Source organism: Corvus hawaiiensis, chromosome 16 (assembly GCF_020740725.1).
Source record: "Corvus hawaiiensis isolate bCorHaw1 chromosome 16, bCorHaw1.pri.cur, whole genome shotgun sequence".
Taxonomy (NCBI): Eukaryota; Metazoa; Chordata; class Aves; order Passeriformes; family Corvidae; genus Corvus; species Corvus hawaiiensis.
Window position 1 is genome coordinate 11,049,491 of NC_063228.1, and position 20,718 is coordinate 11,070,208.

The 20,718-nt window shown below is 40.8% G+C and overlaps 1 long non-coding RNA gene across 6 annotated transcripts in view; it reads left to right on the forward strand.

The window, feature by feature from the left end:
- Positions 1-1,802: 1,802 nt before the first annotated feature.
- LOC125334464 overlaps positions 1,803-20,718 on the forward strand; it is a 54,154-nt gene continuing 35,238 nt past the window's right edge. For 2 of the 6 annotated variants that reach the window (XR_007207146.1, XR_007207145.1), the window contains exons 1-2: positions 12,550-16,889; positions 20,408-20,446. This is a non-coding gene — a long non-coding RNA (uncharacterized LOC125334464). Of the gene's footprint in view, positions 1,917-8,910; positions 10,704-12,549; positions 16,890-20,407; positions 20,447-20,718 lie in introns of those variants that run through there. The other 4 variants (XR_007207142.1, XR_007207141.1, XR_007207144.1 and 1 more) reach the window with 3 other exon arrangements.

Here is a 20,718-nt window from a genome sequence, read left to right on the forward strand (position 1 = left end):
CGAGTTCCTGGGCAGTAATTCCTTCTCAAAACAATTATCCAGTACATCTTGCAAAAAACCTCATCTCTCAGCTACATAGCCACATTGGAGAGGCGTGATATAGGACAAGATGTAGAGGTAATTTGAAGCTCCCACCTTAGGACTTCCCTGGGTTTTGTCGGGTTTTTTAGGGTCAGTGATGACAGTAAATAGGATTAGTTAGAGCTGTTAGTGCAGCTGATAGAGTTTGCCTGCACATGAAGATTTATGGCATGTGGCCATTGCTTTTGGCAACATGTGTATTATAGAATTGTGCATTCAACTCTTTCCTTCTCATGTCAGTGTTCTGCCAAGTCTCTCAGGGCTTATTTGTGCTTTTCAATAGTATCTGCACCTCCTACTTTCCATTAAAATATCCTAAATCGAAATGCAATGAGATGTTCTCAGCATTTTCTAGTTTAGTCAAGAGCTTGGTTGAGTTTGATTAAAGTTGTTAAGCAATTTTAATTTGAGTGGTAAAAAACTGAGGGAATGCAGGAATAGTCAGAATTATATGCCTCAATTAACACCTAAAAATGATCTCTGGGGCACCAACAAGACACGATGGCTGCCAGCCACAGAGAAACACAACAAACAGAGCAAATTTAGGCACATTCAAGTGGGAACTGGCACCTGCAGAGAAGAATGCACGGAGTGATGTGACTTTGGAAGCTGTGGAAGAGAAGAAGAGGCACCTAATGAGGCAAAGAGCGGGCCCTCCTCTCCTTTCTGCCTCTGTGCCACTCGCATGAACTTTCTTCTCCACACACTCTATCCCAGCCTTGGGCAAGCCCCTCCTCTTAAGGGACAGAGACTTGAAAAGTGAAGGGATCTAAGACAGATGGAACAGCACAGGGACAGTCTGACTGCATCTGTATGGAAAAAGAATGGAGAGGGGACCATGGGATGAACCACACGTTGGCTGACTTGGCTAATGGACTAGAGGTCACTAGAGGCTTTCCCATGCCAAGGAACCTTTCAGCCAGTAGGATGAGAGAATTGAGAAATTCATTAGAATACTCAAAGCTGTGACCAGAGAGGAGACTTGTCTCTCCACAGACTAGTGGAAATTATGGGTAAATTCTCTGTAGGGTGTAGGTGATCAGATAGGGGTGCTGGTGTAACTCATTAAAGCTTCCCCAGTTTCATCAAGAGCAGCTGACTTCCATCACTCCCTTTATTGTTATTTTCATAAAAAAAGCCCTTGACACACCTTCCATCCCGTTTTATATTATAGTTCAAATACATTTTAATATCACCTGAATGCATGGCTGTTTCATTCCTCTTCAGAACAGACTATCAAACAGTAATTTACAGCTTTCATTCTCTTTATAAGTACTAAAGTATCCTTTCTTCTCCTTCCTTCATTTTTTCCTCTCATTTGAGCATGGATAATTCACCAAATAAGAATTAATTCTCTCTGCAGGTACTGCCTAACTGATAACTGGGCAGCGCTTGGCAACTCAGAGCACCTTGCTCCAGTTTTTTTCCGAGTGAACTTGCTATCATTGTGCTGGTTTCAGCTGGGATAGTTAATTTTCTTCCCAGTGGCTGGTTTGGGGCTGCGTTTTGGAATTGTGCTGAACATAGGGCTGGTAATACTGAGGTGTTTTCATTACTGTTGAGCAGAGCTCACACAGAGCCAAAGCCTCTTCTGCTTTTTGTACTGGGGAGGGGTTGGGGGTGTCTGGGAGGTTGGGAGGAGGCACAGCCAGGACAGCTGACCCCAACTGACCCAAGGGATATTCCAGACCATATGGCATTATGCACAAGTGGAGGGAAGAAGGAGGAAGTGGGGGATGTTTGAAATGATGGAGTTTGTCTTCCCAAGTAACTGCTCCACGTACGGAGCCCTGCTGTCCCGGAGGTGCTGAACATCAACCCACCCATGGGAAGTGGTGACGTAATTCCTTGTTTTTCTTTGCCTATGTGCATGGCTTTTATGTTCCCTGTGAACCTGTCCTTATCCCAACCCACGAGTTCTCTATCTTTTACCCTTCCCATTCTCTTCCCTGTCCTGCTGGTTGGGGTGTTGTGAGGGGCTGCCTGGGGCTGGGCTGCTGGCTAGGGTGAAACCATGGCATCTGTGAATAAGGATCTGTGTACGGTCTTTAGAACTCTTTTGTTGCAGTCAAGCCAAACTCTCCATATTTCCTGTTCTCCTACTCTTTTCCAATGAAAGCTGAGTAGGCAACAGCCTTCAGAAGGAACTGTTCTCGACACAGGTCTTTCCTTCTTCCCTACAGGGCTCAGTGATTTTACTTCATGCAAAGGACTGAAAGCCAACTAAGAAGTACTGCACTTCCCCTCCCTCCCCACCACCTTCCCCAAGAGTAATTTTAGTGGAGTTTTGATTGATGTCAGATGAAATTAACTAGAAACATTTAATGTGTTTAACATGTAAAGGCTTAGGGCTCTATTCACTCGGAGTTAGAGACTTTCTGTGCTTCATAAGCTCAGAGGACACTGAAGCCTGAATTTCGGCTCTGCAGCCAGATGACTTATTAAACAGCACCTTGACTCCTGCCATCGTTGCTGCTTTTCACTTCATTATTAATAGAAAGAGGACTTGGACTGATGGCAGCAAGAATGGAATCAAGAGTCCTGCGGCAGAGATGCTGTTAATTTTAGTATTGTGTCCATCATTAAGCATCAGATTAAATCAAGCTGTACTTCCCTCAGCAGCTGTTGAAAATCCTCATTTAACCAAGTGAAAAGGAATATTGTGCTTCAAATGGAAGGATGAATGAGGTTCCTGCTAACAAATAGCTTAGAGAGAAGGGCTCTGAACAGACAGGGAGGTTTCATGAGGCATCTGCTCAAGAGTATAGTCTCAGGTTTCTTAAAACTAGAAAAGTCTTCATTCATTTAAAAAATTGAAAGTTGAATCATTTTTTCCTCCCTTCTCATTCTATAGCAGCACCTAGAGAAGAGATGTTTTCTTCTAAGTCAACAAGTTATACCAAGTTAGAAAGAAAATGGTTTTTTAATATGCACTTCCTCTTTGACCATCTATCAAAGGCAGATTAACCCTGATAAGGGATAAATATGAGAGGCTCTGGGTCTCCTGAGGGATGCCTTAATCAACCACAGCTGAGCAAAGGGAAGGTCTCTGTGAGTGTGCAAGGCAGTCTTTGCTCAGGCAATGCTCCATGGAAATTGGTGGGAATCAGCACAGTGCACAGGCTATTGAGGACACGCAGGATTTGAACTTTACTCACTTCAAGAGGATTTACTTGCACCTGCTTTTCTACTGGTGTTCAGTATTATTTTATCGACATGCAAGGAAGTCTATCAAGAGCAGAATATTTTTCCTAAGTGATAAAGGGGCTTTGAAAGGTCTATCTACACAAACACCAGACATTATCCTTTCTACTCTCTATTCTTTGCCATTTCTAAGTACACTTGCTTGTGTTATATATTATTCTGTGATTATTTGCCGACTTTAGCACACACTTGACATGCCAAACTCAGAGCAGCTGGGTAGTTAAAAAGTCATGCTTCAATGAGACAATTGGATTCTATTACTTAGTTATGGCTTACAAAGCTTGTCAGTAATCCTTCCAAATCCAGCAGCAGTCATGACTTCAGCAGCTTATTTACTACAGCCATGGCACTAATGGGGCAGTTACCACAGAGCAATGGCTTCACTGTTACTCTAATGCAGATTATTGGCTTTCTGATCAATTTCCCCCCTCACAAGATCTTGACAAGAGTTCCACAAGACATTCTCACTATTATTACATACTTTAAGTAATAAACTCACATCCTCCATTCTACCAGAAAATTTTTCATTTCCATAGTTCCTTTTACATCTCGTTTTCTCCCAGAATGCAACAAGAGTTGAATTTCAGTTGCCTTGCTCTGGAGTCAAGCAGCAAGTGGTGACAAGGCTGAAATTAGCCAGACTTTTTATTAGCAATTAGCAGTCCTGCTCATGAAGGATTAAACCACTTGATGAAACTCTGCAGATACATTTATCTCAAAGCATCAGAGAGGAGGTAAGAATTCAGTTTGCTGAAGCAGAGAACCAGTTAAGATGCAGTCATATGCCCTGCAAGCATTTTAAGTCCACTCAATGTGAAAGGAAAGAAGTCCATACACTACATGAAGAGCATGTATATAAACACAGATCACAAATCATATAAATTTCTCAAAAGTGAGGCCTTCCACTAACTTGCTTTGAATCTTTATCCTTACAGAAAATTAAGCTAGGAAATTGGGAGCAGTGGAGACCCTTGTCTTGTACTGAGACTTTTAAACAACACAATTCATTTTAGTTTCATCCTTCTGCAGTAGTTTGAAGTATAACATATGCTTTCTGCTGAAAATATATATATGTACGTATATATATATATATGTATACACACATACATACATATATTTCTGGGGAAAGCATATAGTTCTTTCTCAAAACACCTGTAAGATACCTTGGTTGCATTTCATTACTGCAGGTGAATAACCTTGAAAGGTTAATCAGCCAGCAAACATTTTCTAGGCTGTGTGTGAAGCCAGGGAAAATGGAAACAGTTGTGCTGTCTGAGACAATTTATTTTTCTGCATCTTCACTGTAAAATAGTCAGTTAGAAGGTATCAAGAAGGACCCATGTCATGCAAATACAAGGTCATACCCAGTGAGTAATAGGCTGGCAATTCCAGAGGGTCACAGGGCTGGACTGCAGCTATTTATTTCGTAACAGGACAAAGAGCAAAAGTTCCTTTGCTGTGTCTGTCATGTCTGCAAGATCAACCACAGGGTGCAGCCACAGATGCTACTACTGTGCAGCAGGAGGAAATCAAAGAGCCTGCACGGTTCATCACTGATGTGTGTTTGAAGGGACTTACAGAAAAAGCATCAGAACTGCCACATTTCTCGAGTTCTGTGTAAGGCAACTGAGCAGCCAGGTTATTTACAGTTATTGCAGGATCTCTCTGCAGTGATAGGCCACAAAGTCTGCCCATAAGCCTGTTCTCAGGGTAAGGTTCTTCTGTCGTGGAGAGGCTTTCAAAGCATATCTGAATGTCTCCATGTACTAAGTACTCAGCTATACAATGTGATCCCCAGGTCATACTCTAAAAAAGCACTTGTGATAAGTTAATTACAATATTTCTTAGATGCTGAAGAAAGTTAGAACATGTTCTGACTCAGGTTAGGCAAAAAAAAGCAGCTATGTGAAGTATGTCATTACTTTGATTCAAAACCTTGCATTGTTAAAAAATGTATGGTCTTTTCCTGAAGCAGCCACAGAGAAACAGGAAATTATTAGGTGTTTAAACATGAAAGGCACAAATATTGATCTCACAGCTAAACTGCCAAAGGAAAGAGCAATCCATTTCCTTCAACATGCAATGCTATATTATGAGTTCCCAAGAAACAGGAAGACATGAAACAAAAGTAAGATCAAGATGTAAATTTAGCTAGAGAACTCCATTCCCCCAAATTACATCCTGCACTTTAGAAGTTGTGTGCATACATGAAAGCTCTGAAGCATCGTTGTGTTTTCATTCCACTTTTACAAGCCTCCTCTTCCCAAAAGAGCACTAGGAATTTTTCATCATTGCAGAAAATCAAATATTGATGGGGTTGAACTCCTAAGACCACAGAAGTCATGGTCAACATTCCTCAACATTCCCACTCCCTTGAACTCACTTTTTTAAATTTTTTTAAAAATTTTTTTACTGGGTAATAAGGCAGGAGTTCAGGCTGAGAAACTAATAGCAAGCACAATCCAGACCACACTGAAAAGACAAACTGCCTAAATGATTGGGTAAAAATGGTAAACCCCTCTCCTCACAGACTTCAAACCTGAACCTAAGAGCCCATTAAAAACAGAGAGGCAGCTGAGGTCACCAGCCTAATGGTTTACAGGAGAAACAAGGGTGAATGTCAGGAGCAGGATGAACACCCATCTCAAAAAGCTTTTCATCAGTATGTGCAGGGAGTTGCTGACTCCATCAGGTCATGGGGCAGGGAAACGTGGAGCAGTCTCCACCTCTCAGACTCTGTTAGAGAGAAGCAGCACTCTAAATTCAGAGTGCCTCTCCTTCACAAACCCCAATTAGCTTGACAAGAGAGCATTTGGAGTCTCTGTGGAGCTGCATCTCACAAACCAGGCAGGATTTGATGCATTATGAATTGTGATATATCAAAGGTGAAAACACACCCAGAACTGGGGGTTGCTGTATTTTAAGTGTGATTGAAGTTGATTTCAGGTAGCAGAGGTGCTGCTGGAGCAGGATGCCCATGCTGGGCACTGTGTCCCAGGGAGAGCAGAGAGCAGCTGCCCAAGCCCCAGGGCACAGTTCCCCTCAGCAAGGCTGTGACCTACAGTGCTGTCACCCCAACAGGAAACCAGGACATTTCCACTGCCATTTCCGTCGCACTAAACCAATATTCTGTCACCGGACTGGCTGCAGGGAAAGGCAATGCCAGGCCAACAGCTTCTGCCTGATCCTATTGCTTTGGGAGCAGCAGAGATTTATGGCATAGAGAGAAGCAGAGTTCTCCAAAGTGTCCTAGGAAGGCCTGAGGAGGGAAAATGGAAATCCACAGCTCTTCCTGAGGCAGCAAGGAGGCTCCAGGACACAGACATCAGATGAGATGGCAGTGCTGGAGGAGAAGCTCAAAGTAGATTGTGTTCAGAAAAAGAAATTTGTGTTTGCTGTCTCCAGTTGCTGGAAATGGAAAAATATCTATAGTACTGTCTTTGACCCCAGTAAATCTTCTTTTTATCAGAAGTCCCTGCTTGAAAAATGTAACAGAGACTACAAAAGGTGGAGTTAAATACTTTGGGATTAGAGATACAATCTGAGAAGCAACAGTAAAATAGTTCGTCCCACAAGAGATTTCACTCATCTCTTCCAGAGATAAGTACACAGGGAGCTGACAAAATAAATTTGCCCTTGATATCTTCCTGGGTAACCTGAGAGGAAAATTAAATGCAACTTCTTTCCTGAACATGACATTTATTTTGCTTGAGGAAAATCTTGTTTATCAATTATGTGTAGCACTTCTGATTAACCATTAGGAGTGAGGGAAAAAAACTAAAAAGGTTTGAAGGCTTAAAGTGAGTATGAATATAAAGCTTGTCCTGGTCTTGAGAAGGATAGACTCAGTTGATCTTCCTGCTAACCATCACAGTGCTTTGTGATGCCAAGGCTTCTAGAAACTCTCACAGGATCAGGACCTTTCTTGACCTCTTAAAAGCTGTAATCATGTTAGAACTATAAATCAGAGCTTTGTATTTTTTTAATTATAATTAGATAACATTTCACATATATACAGTTTCCTACTGTCTCAATTTCTTTCCAAAATGATTTTTCAGATTTTCCTCCCTCAGTGAAAGAAGTTAAAGTAATCTGCCCTAATACATTATTGAGGATTATCTCTTATCAATAAAGATCAACAACTGTTTACAGAATATCTGCAGTTCCCAACTAAGGACACAACCACAGCGACAGTTCTGGCGTCAGGTGGGGGTATAGCAATCCCCTCATGCTTCCTCTCTGCAGAAGAATCTTTTCTCAGTGATCTGCTTTTGCTTTGTCAGGATCACGGGTCTGAAGCACGTGAAATAACTTTTTGGTGCTTTGGTTTTGCTTTTCTTTTAAGATTTCTTAAATTAAGTGGAACTTTTGTTGCCAAAAAAAAAAAAAAAAAAAAGCCCAAACCTAAAGTGAATTTGCTGACTTTATGTTAAATGCTTTTTCCCTCCCAGTTTAAAGTGACCTTTGATGGAAACTAAAATGTGCAGGTGTCAAAGTGTATCAGTATCGTATACCAGAGATGTGCACAACTGAGGTTTTTTTGGCACTTTCTCCTTCCAATTTATTAAAGGTTGTGTCAGAATAAATTTATGTAAGCAAGGATCAGATTTTATTAGTGGAACATCATTAGCTTTTAATGAATAAGAGTAGTTTAGGAAAAGAGCTGATAACTAAGGTAACATTTGAGAGCTGTTTCTCCTCTCTCCTTCCACCACTTGTTTTAACCCTTCCAGTGGGTGTGGAATACAGCACTGGAGAGCAGAACTGGTTGTGTTAAAGCTGTAGTTCAGCAAAGCAGCTGACAATGTTCCAGTGTCTATCACTTTTCAGCACAGCAAGATGTGCTAAGGCTCTGTTACTTTAATGGAACTTTATGAGTTATGCAGATTTTTCTCTAAAGAGAAGCCAATTAAGCAGGGTCCAAGACTGCAGCCATGGATGAGGTTATAGGAACAGATGGCAAACAAGATGCCTCCACAGTGGATAAGGACAGACAGAACAAAGATGGCCCCTGGTCCCAAAGTCTAAATTGCAAACTCCTGGAATATCCCGGGGATGATTGTCCATCAGGAATGTGACTGATCCTCACCAGCAGAGAGAGATTTAAACTGACAAGGGATCTCTCCAAGCTATCCCAAAGGACAGAGATGTTGTTGAGCTTTCCTCCCACAAAACAACTCTTCCTCCCTTTTCTGCAGACTTGTGGGGACTGCTGTTCCCAGCAGGTTTGCTTCCTTTTTCTGGACACAGCAAAGCAGAAGGACATTAAAATTTGACAAGACTGAATCCAGATTTTGGGTCTTGCTATTGGATTAGCAGAAGTAGAGCAGTTGGTGCAGAGTGCTAAACCCATGCAATCTTGTTTTGCTGTTCCACTTTGGAACAGCTTTGTGTGCTTTACATTAGACCACATGCCCTGAAATGCCTCTGCAGACTGCCCAGATAAAGCTGAAGTGAGCTCCATCACGCACCTGCTTTGGTCATTCTTGATCCTTATCAGGTTTGTAACACCAAAAGATCTAGTACGCAGATCGTCCTCTTTTTACAGCCACTTCAAAATCCCTGCTGGCTCTCAGGCACAGCTCTGACAGTCAAACTGGGGTAAATGCTAAAGGACCATTACATTTCCTGTCCCTAGTCATTATGGACTACAAAGATAATAGACTTCTTGGTCTGGATCTCTCTGAGGTTTTGGGGAAACACTGCGAATATTTTCTTATTCTGTCCATTGGGAAGCTTAAAATAAAGATTTCTAGAGAGCTAAGACACAGATATTGCCAAAATATACCAGATGCACATTAAAGATTTTCATGACCTTAGCCAGGAAATGCAGCTCCCCACTGAGGCCAGGTAATACCATAAATCCTGCAGCAGTATCTTTGCTAGGCAACAGTTACCAGCACTCCTTAAGAACTTTGAGCCCCGGCTTAAAGCCAAATCAGCCAAGTTCTTATAAGGATGCAGTTGCTCAGTTTTCCCCAGAGTAGCCCTGCTCATATTAGAAACTAACAATGAGGATTCAGAAAAAAGCACATTTACATATTTTTTCCATTAAAGAGAGATGTTGCACACACAAGGTTGGTATCTGCTTATAAATCTGAAAATCCCTTGTGTGCACAAACAAATATCATTTGAGAGATTTTCAGAGTTGTATGCAGTATGAGCCTATCGATTCCTGTTAATTTGAGGAGGCTGTTGATGAACTGAACAGCCACTTTCCTCTTCTCTCACAAATGCCTGCAAAAACAGGAAAATAGTCTCAACTTTTTCTTCCATGCCCACAAGATAAAAGAAGATGAGAGGCTCAGTAACTCAAATCCCTGCTTTTTGAGCATGCAGAACACAAGCTGAACTGCACGTAAGCACAAACTAAAGTGCCTCTTCCCCCTTTCACATTTTTACAGTTCATTGGCATATAAAGTAACATCCAAACAGCCTGAAACAATTCCATCTCTGCTGTAATTACAGGATCCCACTAAAATTACAGGATTCTACCACTAAAAATGTCTTAACTGCTTTCATAGTTTTCTACAGTACATTGCTTATACCACCTTGCTTCTTGCCAAATGCATGCCTGTACACACACAGAAACATCCCCATCCCCAAACTGGACATTGCTACAGTGGCTCAACACACAGTTTTATTTTAATGGGCAAACAGGATGCACTGGACAGTTGTGCTATGGACCAGCACTGCCCTGAGTTCAGCTGACAGCAAAGAGCTATGAGATTTGTCCCAGAAAACCATGGCAAGTTCACTTCCTGAACACTCACTTCATCCTTACAGATATTTATCTCTCCAGATTGAGTCCATTTGGTATATTAGTCACAGATTCCCTAGCCATGCTTCAAGCACAGCATAATATAGCATGAATCACTGCACTGAATAATCCAGAAGTATATTTCAAATATAACTTTTACCATGCTCCTTTTTACTGATCTTTCTTTGATGGATCATAATATGATCACTTTAAAAGTACTTTAAATAATAGCTGCACTTCAAAGGATTTTTTCTTCTATCTTATTTAAAACATTACATCAATTGTCTTGTGTCATGATTCCACACAGTTATTATCATGCTGACGTTTAAATATTGCTTCCTTATAGATCTACCTGTTAAGTATCATTTGTTGCATTCACCCCTGTCACCAGAAATATTTATTCCCTATAGCAACAGACTCATCCACTCTAACAAACTTTCTGCTTTTTATTCTCATAGCTGTGTTCTTCACTTTTATTATTAAATCCTGTGGACACCAATGGCTGTTTTATATGGCCTATATTTGAAAAAACAACTGCAGGACTCAAGAGCACTGACAGGAGCACAGATTATCAGCCTTGCTAGTCTCGATGTGATTCTGCCGACCTCTGCTTCTGATGATGCCAAGTTCTGATAAGGGATTCATAGCCAGGGTCCAGGTGATACATGTTCCCTTTCCAGTTCTGCCTCTGAAGTGTTGATTGATTTCTGAGAAGCTGTTTGAATGTCCTCTATTAGGAAGCAGAAGTAACAATGCCAGGTTGAACCCAAAGCAAGAGAACATTTAGTTCTTCCCTTTGAACTCCTCTTTTCCCTACACAAACCCTTACTGTTTTCACATCCTGCCATTATGTTAAGGCAGGGGTTTTATTCTGCCTGATCTGAAGAAAAAGTGTTGTGTGATGTTGTGCACACAAATATATCCCATGGGCAGTGCCAAAGATTTAAATTTTGGTAAAAGCATTAAAAACATTTCACTTCCTTCTCGTTAGCAAGCACAGCTCATTCTCATCTTTCTCCTGACAGTGACAAGCATTCTTTTTATGAATGATTTTATGTTTCCATCCAGCCTTCACTCTTGGTGGAAGGCTACTCATCTGGAGTTCAGCCAAAAAACAGAGATGATGGAAAGTAGTTTTCTCTACTTGCCTTAAGTAGTTCTACTTAGAGAGGATGACTTACTTCATAAAAAGTGGGAGTTAAGCCTGGAAAATAGCCTTAAGTTGAAAAACCAGCAGCAAGCTTCAAAAGCCAGAAGTTACAAGTTAAAGCAGTTGTAAGTAAAAATCATAGTTCATATTATGCAAGTGAGATCTTTCTGGCAAACAGCTGAGCGCATCTGCACAACACACAGCAAACTAATGGCCTATAAACACAAACATCAAAGATGGCTTTAATTAAGGGGGTTTTTTACAATCCAACTTGCTCATGCATTGGTTGTGAACACTGACACCCTTGGTTAAAGCTGCATTTTGCTATGTTAATTTGTGGCAGCATTTCAGACCTTTTGCAGCTTTGGGAGGTGAGCTAATCTGAGCTGTGTGTTCATACCAGTGACAACTGTTCACTCAAGGAAGCAGCTGCAGCCCATGCACAAAATTTAACTTAATGAAAAAAGGTTGAAACTTGAAGTTTGCTTATACCAAACTCACAGTTTAGTTTTATTACACAATCTCTCATAGCACTCAGCTTTAAGTAGTACAAGTGCATTTCTGCTGTGACAGCTTTACTGGGTTTGCATCTGTTTGATTGTTTTTGTGACTGGTTCCCCCCATTCTTATGCCCATAAAAGTATCTTGTCAATCCACAAAAATATCTACTTTTCTGCAAGTTCCACTAGTCTTTATGTGTGAAATAAAGGATGTAAAGGCAAGACTTGAGGCACTATGTCATAGACAATGTACTTAACAAAAGTATTAATAGGCTGCTCCCTTTAGCACTCAAAATTATATATAGTTGGTTTCTTTAATTTTCAATTAAAATTTCTTCACAGAGCAATTAACCTAAACTTCCTATAAAAAACCCCAGCAAAATCAACAACAACAACAAAACAAACAAACAAGCAAAAAAAAAACAAAACAAAAAACCAACCAAACAAAAACAAAAAAACAAACACAACAACCCTTTCCTGCTTGGAAATAAAGTTATTTATTGCCATTAAGGCACTGCACAGACACTTCATGCTGACCTGGCCACATGTCAACATTTCTTTGTGCATGGAGTAGGTGATCCCTTTAAGTCACAACCATTTTATAATTGAAGTAGAGGAAAGAAGTTCCCAGCATACTATCCAGATCCAATAATTCCTGCAAGTCCCCACAGTATATTACTGCTACTGATCACAAGTGACTTTAATTGTTTTCCAGGCATGCAAGTTCCTCTCACTCCATTCTCTTCAATCACAGACTGCCCCAGTAAGGAAAGCTCTAAGTGAAAGAGAAGAAATGAGGAGAGAATAAAATAATTATTATACTGAATTTCTTTAAGAAATTGAAAGGAATTTTGCTGTGACACTACTCCCACAGCCCCTGCAGAAAGACTGCTCTGATTCAGCTTTGTTGGTGATTATGTAGGATTAGGTTTGTCAGTGAGAATAAAGCCAGTGCACCCGTTGTGATCTGTCCTTTCTGTGTGGCCTCAAAGGCCACAGTGCTCCTGTGCCTGCAGAGATCTTCCTGCTCATCAGCCAAGGGGCAGAGCCTGGTTATGAGCACGGGATTTTAACTCTGTTTGCCCCTTCCTCGTTTTGGGACCAGTTTACATCAAGCCTCCAAAAGCTCAATGGCATTGTTGAACATGCCCAATTTAAACAGTATTTTTCCCCTCAGATGAGCAGCTACCATCCAGTCAGGGTATGTAAAGGCTTGGTCCCAACTATCAGGTAATGATCAGCTATAATGAATTAAGAAGCAGTGGCTCTAGAAAGTAGTCTATATGTTCTGCAGTAATTAAGGTTATTTTTAGGATAATACTCTTACAAACTGTTGAGTTCCTGGATACCTATGAGCAAAAACCCTGGCAAAGTTACATTTGTTCTTTTAGCAAGAAAAGAAAGCATTAATAACCAACCAGGCTTTTTCTCTTTCCACTTACAAAGCCTTGTTTTTTTCCCCTTCTTCTAACATATTAAATTAATCAGTTTTCATACTGTTTTCTGCTTGTTTAGCATAACCAGTGAGCAGATTAGTCCTTTATCTCAGCTATCCATAGGTTTCTTTAGGAAAAAAGGTGATTATTGCTGTGGTCACAACAGGGTACCCCGTTCTTAATCCCCTCACTGGCAACCTTTGATCCATCTACAGTTAAACACACGTGTCCAGGACACACTGCTGTGCCTATCTCTAATCCTCCCCACAAAACCAGAGGGTTAACTGTCCTACATGTTAATTAGCTTGGAATCAAGGAGCCAAATAACATTCCTGCAGTCAGAATAGGTGACAAAGCAGGGATCAGAGGGATCTGAGCTTTCCATTACATTTTGTTTTCAAAGAGGTAACAATCCATGAGTGCACTAACAACACTGTCCAGCAGCCTCATCAATGTATGATCACAGCATTTTCCACCCTATTAAATAATTCTCATGTTATGTGTAAAGCAGAGTAATGCATCACAAGTTTTAAATAAAAATAAATCAATCACACATTTAGAACACTAGAGTTCTGAGCAAATACTTGGTCGGGTTTTTTTATAGAACAGGCTGCAACCCAGTGCTCTTTCACATCATGATTTACTTCAGTCTACTCCAAGATTTTAAACAAAAAGCTAAAAATTCCTAAAGACAGAATGTCTTGAAACACCCTGATGAGTGCCTCAAGTGTACTTCAGTCCATTGGAACCAGTTTTCTCCAGAGTAACACATGCTTTCTCTGATGAATGGAAAGAACATCTCTGTATAATTACTGAAAATGTGAGATCTATGTTCCAGTGCAGAATCTTGGGTATTTTACATTAAATGCCAACAAATGTTTTATTCAAGTCACAACAGCAACACAACTCCAGAGAAAAGACACAGTGATAGTCTTGATTCCCTCTTGTCAGATCCATTTTGTGCTGGTGAGATGCCATCAGTTTCCAGATGGCATCACTGTATAGAAGTGATGCACAGAATTGCTGTAGTGAAATGACAAACAATGAGGTCTAATAAACTTGACATTTTGGGTTGTTTCTAATTATCACAGGTAACAAGCTAAGGCCAGAATGATCAGTTTCAACTAAGTTTACTTATGCTTATAGTATTTAGTGTAATTTCAGTAGTAGGTGACATCTAAAACTGCTAAAGCTTTTTTCATCTTCTACACAAGGAACTGCACGTCCCTAGGAGTCACATAAATGTGTGTCCTGAAGGCATAATCCTAGAATAATTCCATTCCTTCTGCTGAAAGTTAGAGCTATGTATTACAGTAACACTGTTTTTATTAATGAGCTGTATTTCAGGTCTCTCTTCTCAGAAATGCTTTCTGGAGCAGCTATGTTTATGGCCTCTCCTGTGCAGCATAACTCAATATCCCTGTTACGTAGATAACTCAGATTTATGCCTCTATCCTATGAGACATTTCACAAATGCGGGCTTAGTGTTGTCAGGCAGTTTGATGGATGTTAAATCCTGAAATTTACCCAAGTACATCCAGATAATGGCGTGGCAATACCGGTTCCGAATCTGAATGCATCACCATTGTAGTAATGCATTCCCTCACCCCCTCCTGTGAGGGCAGTCATATTTCTGGAGAGGCACACTACATCACACATCACCTTAATGTCACCCACAGCACTGCCTCACCACGTCGGGACAGGCACACCATTGAGTTCTGCCCCAAGGGAAGCTGCATTTCTTCCCTAGGCCTCATGCATGCTTTGATCATTCAGTGTAGTAAAAATAAAGCCAGGATAGACATTAAAAAAAAAAAAAAAAAAGGTTGTTTTGCTTCTTTCTGATTCTAAGAGGACTCAACAAGACTAGGAAGTGCTGACTGCATGGCAACCGCTTTACATGGATTAACACCTGATAAAATTTTACATGACAACAGCTGGTAACACCACTACCAGATCTCCAAAACAAGAAGCAATCATGCTGGTAACTTTGCAGTCCTAGAATCCCTGAAACATCTGCCAGGACAAACTAAATAATTTCAAAGGAATTCTGGAAGCACGTGAATAATAGTCTGCTCCATAACAGCCCGTCCTTATTGTGGCCGCAAGATGACAAAGAAACAGCAGCTGGTGAAGGCAGGCAAAGAGGTGTTCTAGCAGGAGGCCACATGTAGTGTCATGTTGAAAGTCTTTAATGAATGGAAACAGTGGGCAATACTGAGGAAGAGGTGTGCTGGCATGAGGAAAAGGATCCATTTAACTGGCCTTCTGCTTTTCCAAGAGTCTTTGTTCAGACGGATCTGTTGAGCCAAGTCTTCAGGAGTAAAAGGGACAGACTGCTAGACCAGCTACCTTCTATTCTGCTTAGACACAGCTGAAATACAAGGCCTTTAAAAGAATTTTGGACACTATTACAAAAACCAAAATCCCACAATTGTGTGAGCAAGTGTCAAAGTTCTCGAATACAAACTTTACTGACCAGCTGAATATGAGGAAGCCACTGGCACGAAAGCACTGAATATTTCATCTTTCAGTGGAACATGCAGTTTCTGGGCAGAGAGTTTCTATGAGCTGAGGTGACCAGATTTTTATTATTTAATCATTATTTGCCTGGAGCAGTCATTTCTCTTACAAAACCTTCCAACCATTCCAGTGTGGCTCAGATCTGGAGGTTAGAACTCAGCTCCTTCCCAGTGAGAGGCTTCACAGAAGAAATCGTGCAGTGCTGTGAGACTCAGGACTGGCAAGTGCGAGTGGATGTGTGGTTCTGGGGATAAATCATGAAAACAGCTGGGTAATTCCTTGTTAAAATTGTTCTAGCGTAAACCTGACAACTGAATCTAAGTAAAAGAGCAGAAACATTACTATAACCACCTATAATACCATGATAGATGGTGTTACTGTTGCCTGGAGACCTCAGTCTCTAAGCCAGATGTCCACAGGTTAAAATCTGTTGCCTCTGTAATAAAATATAAGAGTTGCAAAGAATGACTCAACTAATGAGCAGTTCTCTTGAACTTTGAATGCAAGCTATTTTTTCCCATTTTTTCCTACTCTCCTTTAGGTCTGATGAATTATGTATCCATTTAGCCATTCTTGGTTTAGCAGAGGCATCAAAGGGAGCTGAAATATGGAGAGAGATGGTCAATATTAGACAGACATATGAAAAGGGTTACATCTGCAGGGTTCCTTTTGGAAAGCTGTTCAAAATAAGTTCGAAAGAATAAGTGTGACAGGAGCAAGATAAAAGTCCAAATTAGCACAAATAGCTCTAAGCAGCATTGAAAAAGTAGGGTACAAGGTGCAGTGTCCAGCAGAAATTCAGACCACAGAGAAATCCATGATAAATGATTCATAGGCTACAGAGTGGATAAATGACACAACCGAGCCTTTTTAGTAACTGAATGGAGACAGTCATAGCTGAAATGAATGGGCTAAGTTTGTGACTCTTTAACAGAACAAGATTTTACATAATTTTGCATGATTCCTCCTCACTTAAGTTGTGTGAATACAGAGTTATTTCCCTATTCCTTAGGCAAACCTGTTAAACAGCATTAAATTCCTTCAGGAATCAACATGATTTCCCAATCCCTGCCATTGCCTCTTCTAAATCTGAACTGGGGAGAAGTAAAAGCAGCATTACAGAAGGCTTTGAACCAAAACAAGATCCTGACTCAGGATCATCTGTCTCACTTCACGTCCTTGTATTTTGCCAAGTGCTGCACACCAGGAATTGATAATCTCATTCAGTTTAAGGGGTAAGTACTTCATCACCTTGCCTTCTGACCCAGTCCAGACACCCTTTAGTGTTGGTTCTAGAGATTCAAGAATTGCTCTAGGCTCCTGCCACTTCTGTCCCCAGGGTACTCAACCCTGCCACAGTCACTGGCAGCACCTATTGGTGCCTGGTAAGTCCTGGAGAAGGAACCCATTGCTCTCAGGTAAAGATGATCCTTCAGATTATCCGTACAGTGAGCAGTCTCACACAACACACTGCTCTGTTCCTAGATAATGCAACTATGAAATTTGCTTTCAGGAAAGTGGGACCTTAGACTGGCTCAGAAAGAAAAAAAAAGACAAGTAGAACCTCTCTTCTCAAAATCTGAGCCAGCAAAGAGGCTGGGCACTGACCCCTCTTCAGCTAGAACAGCAGTGGTGCCCCCTCCTGCTCTTCCCTGTGAAGTTTGGCGACAGATGTGTAACAGGCACCTTCCTCTGCTGGGAGGCAGATACTGCCCCAGCTGCACTCAATTCCTGTTTTCTACACAAGCAGGAGACCTGGTATTGTGAAATTCTGTCTTCACAGAAAATCAGGGCCCTAAATCTGAGCAGAAAAATTTCTGAACAGTAGTAGATCTGCTTCTCCCTCAAAAAAAGAAAAAATCAATTATTCAAGACACAAAGAAGCTGCTTTTAGAACAATCAGATTATTAATCTTCATCCTGTGACTTGGAACAAGTGGAATATTGCAGCTTCAACTTTCTCAGCCTTGTGAAGCTACTCATTGATTTTTGTACATCTTGACTGTGAATTTCTCTCCCAGGTTCTCTATCTTGATGACCAGTAAGATACTCTTCACATCACTGCAGCCTGTTAAATAAACCAGCTGATAGGTAACTCAGACAAGGAGGAATCTCTGTGTATATATGTGCAAGGTGTTAGAGTCACGTTTCTTAAAGGTCTTCCCAGTAAGTCCAATTGCCTGCAATATTACCACCATCCATGGGAGCCTTGCTTGGCAGCTGTGCTTCCACAGGACACTTCCCACTATTAAAGTTATTAGTGTCACTTTAGAGTGAAAGAAATGCAGATAAACTATTAACCATCAAGAAAGGACAAGGGGCAATTCTGGCAATATATTAATTCTGTGACCATCTGTAATGAAATTAATCTGGAATTTACCACAGAACTGATAATACTCTGTAGTTCATTGTGCTGCTAGGTTATTCCAATACACTGTTTGCATGAAGAGGCACCTGTATTTCATGGCCCAGCATCTTCCTGTGCATGCCATATTTTGTACACAATATCAGTGTCTAGTTTACAGTAAAACAGACCTGCTTTAGCCACTGTGAAGTGGGAAGAAAAATTATACTTATCCCTCTTCCAATATCCAAAAATAGTGGTTTATGGGTGCAGAGCATTCTGGGCATGGCTTTGCTGCACGTGACATGGCACTGAATTGAGTCTCAGGAAATAAGGGACTAATGGTGTTAAGAAAAGCCTGCCAGGCGTTTATCATTTGGAGCAAAGTTGCTTCTTATTTTTTTGGGAACTTGGAAAATCTGGGTTTAGTCTTTGCGTGTCTTAGCATTCCTGCATACACAGCAGCACAGGAAGGCATTTCAGTCTTACAGGCTCTATCCTGTGCATGAATAGTAAGAGAAATAATTCCCAATATCACCAAATTGTTGGGAAGATAAATATTCTAAGGTGGGATTGTGCTCCAGTGCTAGAGCTCCTGCAACAGTACCAGAGCTGAGGAGGCAGTGAGGTATAAGGGTATTTATGGAATTAACCATGGTCAAAAGCATGTTTGCAGGTCACTTTCCTTTACATCAGCCATTCCTCTTTCCCACTGCCCTGCCCTGTCAGTCTGCCTGGTCAGGAATGTGCCAACTGGTCTAGCACAGAGCTGGTAACAGCATGTGTTGTTTGAGAACAGCAGGTACTGCTTTGGAAACATGATGGATTTAGCAACACAGGGATGTAGGATTTTTTACAAAAACAGGAGTTTATTCCCAGTCCACTCTCTTTAATGCAAAATTTGCATGTGTGATATTATAATGCCAGTTTTAACATGATTTTTTTAATTAGGAAAGACTCATCTTTGGGGCAAAAAAAAATAATCACTCCTGGAGGAGGACTTGTAGGGAAATAAGAATTGAAGAACTCTTATATTGCCTTCTCATGAATTCATGCAAGGAAGGATGCACTGCCCTTTGCTCTTGCTGCATAACATTTAGCACAAAGCCAACCTACACCTTAGTAAAGCAGCAGGTTATCCAGAAAATGCCAGTATTTTTGCAGAAAGCAGCAAGAGAAGGAATGCAGAGGCAAGTCATAGGGACAAAAGCCCTGTTATTCCTGACAGTACACTGGACTCCAAGACAAGGTAGGGTTTTTATGTTACAGAAAATACAGAGGTTCATGTGGTGCTGTACTAGGAAAGATATTTTACCATATGAAGTCTTCAAAGACTTTCAGAGATCTCTTTTTGCTCCTCCTCATGCTAATGAATCATCACTAACTGATGGGCTCCACACAAGCTTCCTCCCTAGGCAGCATTATCACCCTAAGACTAAGATTGCAAGAACTTCCCAGTCTTCACCTCAGGCCCTGCTTTGCAGCCAGTTGCATCTGTAGCTCCTCATGGCAAAGTAAAGCAGAGCAGAACTTGGTATGAAAGGTAGAGACAACAATGCAATCCATAAAGGTGATAGATTTGTATATACTTATTGTAGGCAGTCATGCATTACTACACACCACATCCAAAACAAATGCTATATCTCGCCACTATCTAAGAAAAGCCAGTATCACTGTGACAGTACAAATAATTCTGTTTTTTTCACTGGGTCCTCAGTGCAGAGGAATTGAAAAAAATAAATGTTTTACTTGAGAGAAATAATGGAAAGATTTATAAACAAAAGAAAATTAAAAGGATGCTTTACTAGATAGAACATCAGAGTTTTTACAGCTGTGACAATGAACATAGTGCTTGTTCTACAATAAATCTGGTGGTATTTGCTCATGGAAGGACAGCACATATTTTCAGCTCTACACTCTTCCAAGATGTGTTTTTTTGTGGGAAGGAAAGTTTTCTTCCTTATTTCAAATGCTGAAGTAGATATTTCTTTAAATCAGTGCTCAAAGATCCTTGGCACTTCCTTAGAAGTGTTACCTTATGACAGATTGTCAAAAAAAGGTATCAATCCTCCTTACATAAATGGATGGTGAAATGCAAGCTCCGTTAAGAAAACACCTTTGGTATTTTATCAGTTCCTCAGCAGAGGAAGATACCTCCAAAATAGATCTCTCTCCTCCTACACAAAGAGAAGTCATTCCAGTACAGCTAAAAGGTGAATTTGACCTGGTTTACCCAGGCAGATAACTCCAAGAGTCTTTAGTTTTGATTAGTTTCTCTGTATTAAAATCGTATTTCTCTGGACTATTTTATTCGAAACTTTCCTTCCCTTATTCCTCTTTTAACCTTAAAAACCAAAAGTGATAAGAAAATGTGCATCCCATGCAACTGAAAATGTGGCCTTTTCCACAGCCTCCCTCAGCTGAAAATACTGAGGCCAAGAATTCTCAGGTACTTTTATAACCAGTGTTTTCCCTAAAATGATGTGTGTCTCTTTGTTTCTACCCCACAATAGCTATTCCTCAAACAGTAACAGCTTTTTGTAAGGTAGACATTCTGGGGAGCCTTTCAAGTACTAGAAATGAAACTACTGACCCCTCACTGGTGTTAAACATCAATCCTGGGAAATCCAGTCCCTCTGGGAAGCTCCCTGTGGGCCTGGTCTCAGGCAGGAGGGAAGGCTGGATCTTTGCTTCTGCCTGACAGATCCGCTTCACCTGCTG